This window comes from Callorhinus ursinus, unplaced genomic scaffold, assembly GCF_003265705.2.
Source record: "Callorhinus ursinus isolate GAN/ISIS: 27379988/994484 unplaced genomic scaffold, GSC_fseal_2.0 scaffold17, whole genome shotgun sequence".
Taxonomy (NCBI): domain Eukaryota; kingdom Metazoa; phylum Chordata; class Mammalia; order Carnivora; family Otariidae; genus Callorhinus; species Callorhinus ursinus.
In genome coordinates, this window is record NW_027397079.1 from 19,373,336 (window position 1) to 19,376,560 (window position 3,225).

The following is a 3,225-nucleotide window of genomic DNA, read 5'->3' on the forward strand; positions in this document are numbered from 1 at the left end:
ACTACTTATGATGACCTTTCATGTAGTTTTGATCCTCACAACCACTCTGTGAGACAGGCAGGTTTCAGTTATTAATTCTAATGGGTATTTTCTCCATAAACACAGAAGGATGACAAGAAAAGTTGGCCCTTAGATCTAGTTTCCATGTATTGAAGGAATAAGTACAAGTGTTTTTTAAAAAACTGTTTTTTTAGTTTCAGAAATTGCATTAAACATTTCTTTTTTTCACAGTCTATTCTTTATGGAGAAGATAAAAAATGTCTGAAATACGCATTTGGATTTTGAGATTCGCTCTAAGCAATATTTTTAGTGGAGAGAAGTGTTTCTTTGTTTTGCTCACATTCTTTCAGGAGCAAGTGGGTGCTGACTCTCCAGCTGAAGGTATTCTGAAAATTAGTGCTGGGTTCTTGCCTTTGGAACCAAACATATCATGATTTAGGTTTGAAGAACTTGGAGTCGTCAGGCTGAGTTTACTTGTAGGAGTGGTAGGGCGGCTCTTCAAGGCTGACAGAAAGCTTCCACATTTACCACGATGTTTAACTGTTCTATTGTGTGTTTTACGAGTCCTTCATATATTTTTGGATTTTTTGTACTTTTTCACAATTTTTGCCTCTTTAAAACAGTGTATAATTTCTTCTAAACACTTTCTGTATTTTGGGTGTCAGTTTGGGTTTCAGTTTCAGGAGCACTCCAAAGTTATCCAGAGCCAGCACCTGGAAACAGCGAGGATGCTTTTGTTCAACAATGCTCTTATCAACATGTGATGAATGGTAGGTTCGGTAGAGGCAGCAGGCCTAGCCCGGGCTGCTATCTTATAGTTCCAATGTGGCAGCCACTAGGTAAAGCTTCTGCCTTTTTTTTTTTTTTTTTAAGATTTTATTCATTATTTGAGAGAGAGAGAGAGAGAGAGAGAAAGAATGAGCAGTGGGGAGGAGCAGAGGGAAAGGGAGAAGCAGACTCCCCGCCGAGCAGGGAGCCTTACATGGAGCTGGATCCCAGGACCCTGAGGTCATGACCTGAGCCAAAGGCAGACACTTAATGGACTGAGCCACCCAGGCGCCCCAAGCTTCTGCCTCTTTAACTCCCCTCCCATGCAGCTAAGACCTGGTGAGATAGGGAGATTCCTCCAGAAGGGGGATTTCCAGGATGTTCCTTATTTCTTAGGGTTCCTGCACCTCAAATGCCTTATCTGTAAAATGAGGGTAATAATAGTACCCGCCTCACATGGATATTGTGAAAATTAATTGACACTAAGATTTATAACAGTGCCTAAGAAACAATATCTTAATAATCTATAGCTAATATTGTTATAATCACATTTAATCTCAAGGAGTTTTGTATTCTTATCTGCATGTTGGCAAAAGAAGAGACCACAGAAGCATTCAAGTCCCTGTCCTTATACATACACAACAAAGCCAAGATCTAATCAATTCTCAAGCACTTTGCTAGAGCGCCCTGCCCCACACGTGATTAATGCACTCCTGGCCTCTCCTGCCTCATTTTGTATTTCTGATTTATGTCTTTGCATTTTATTGTGAGTAATATGTTTACAGAAAGTCAGAAAATTATATCATTGAAAAAGAAAAAAAAGAAACCAGAAGTGAGATGGTCAGGTGTGTATGAGTTACAGCAAGATTTTTGTGTCAGTTTAGCTCAACACTTCCAGTATATTCTGCCATCTAGCCACTGAAATCTCTCTTAGTTAAAGGCAGAAATCCAAAGGATTTCCAATTCATTCCAGTTTTCAAATAGAGGATTTTACTGGACTCATGCAAACACAGACTATGTTGTTACATAAACAAATAAAACAGGAGACATGGCCCAGATTTAAAACAAAGAAACAAACACACTTCTTAGGGAAAATAAAATTTAATAAAATTGTCACCAAAGTTCTTGTACACTGAAATTTAAATTACATGGTGAACTTGGATTATCAATATTTTACACACTACTGCTTTGCAAAATGATAGTACCTTCCATTCACTAGAGATAGAAGGTGACTATGAACCTTTAGAAAGTTAAATGCAGGTGTAAACCTGTTAGTCCCAGCCTGGAAGCTAAACTTTTTTATGTCCTGAAGACTGTCCACAAACCCCAACTGTGACACCATGTTGATAGGATAACTTAAGAAATTTTAAGTCCAGGAAGAGGACTTATTTTTTTGTGCTGCCAATGCTTATGGTGTTTTTAGATGAACACAGCCAAGAGAAGAAACTGCAAAATTAAGATGAGGTCTAAAACCCAGGTTTGTTCAGCTTGCTTCTTAGAATAGTTAATATTAACTGACTTTTACATTTAGATTCACTTAACTTGGCAAATGCCATGAAAACTAAATCTCATAAGCTTTTCTACACTGACACTCTTTCTACAACTGGGAAGAATGTCCCAGCTTAAGAAATACTTTAATTTTGAGATGTTTTACAAAGAGATAGACTACGAAAAAAAATCACTTTATGAACAATAACCAAACACTGTGGTTGTCTTGAAAAATAGTTTCAAGAAGGTAATTGATTATCTTAATAAATAAATAAAATGAGTAGCATAATTACTCCTCTACATATTTCCCCTAAAATGAGTGGGTGGTAACTATTTTTAAAGATCTTTTCATTGACTTTGTTATACTACTGGACAGTTTAGGAAATGTCAGAAGATAACTAGTTGTTTCTAGCACTCAAATGCAACTTAGTAGTATGAAATGGCTACTTCAGAAGCCCCAGATTCCTTGTGGCTCAAAGACAAACAATGATAACCTATCAAACCCCAGAAATGGGTAGAGACAATTTCATACTACTACTATAGACCCAATTAAATCGTTTCCAATATTTTTTAATTGTATGGCTTGAAATGGACAGAGAAATGGTGGATTAGACAATGGACTTTTCCTCCAACCTTTCTTACACTATTTTGATAAGATTCCCCCTGAAAAATCAGAAGTAGAAAAGAACATCCTCTTATTCATAGTGATTATGTAGCAGAGCGCATAACACTAGAGAAGCATGATCTATGTGGGGCAGGCTCGGAGAGATATAGAGTTCAGGAAAAAAACAAAAAATAAAACAAAATTAAAGAGGGCACGTTCTGCATGGAGCACTGGGTGTTATGCACAAACAATAACTAATAATGTAACGTATGGTGATTAACATAACAATAAAAAATAATAAAAAAAGAAATGCTAAAAAGTCATTTTAAACAAACTCTATCCTTTGTTTTCATGCTTGGAAATAC

General features: G+C 36.7%; 1 pseudogene; it reads right to left on the bottom strand.

Moving 5' to 3' along the window:
* Positions 1 to 232: 232 nt before the first annotated feature.
* LOC112834546 (UPF0711 protein C18orf21 pseudogene) lies at positions 233 to 2,110 on the bottom strand (annotated as a pseudogene).
* Positions 2,111 to 3,225: the final 1,115 nt, after the last annotated feature.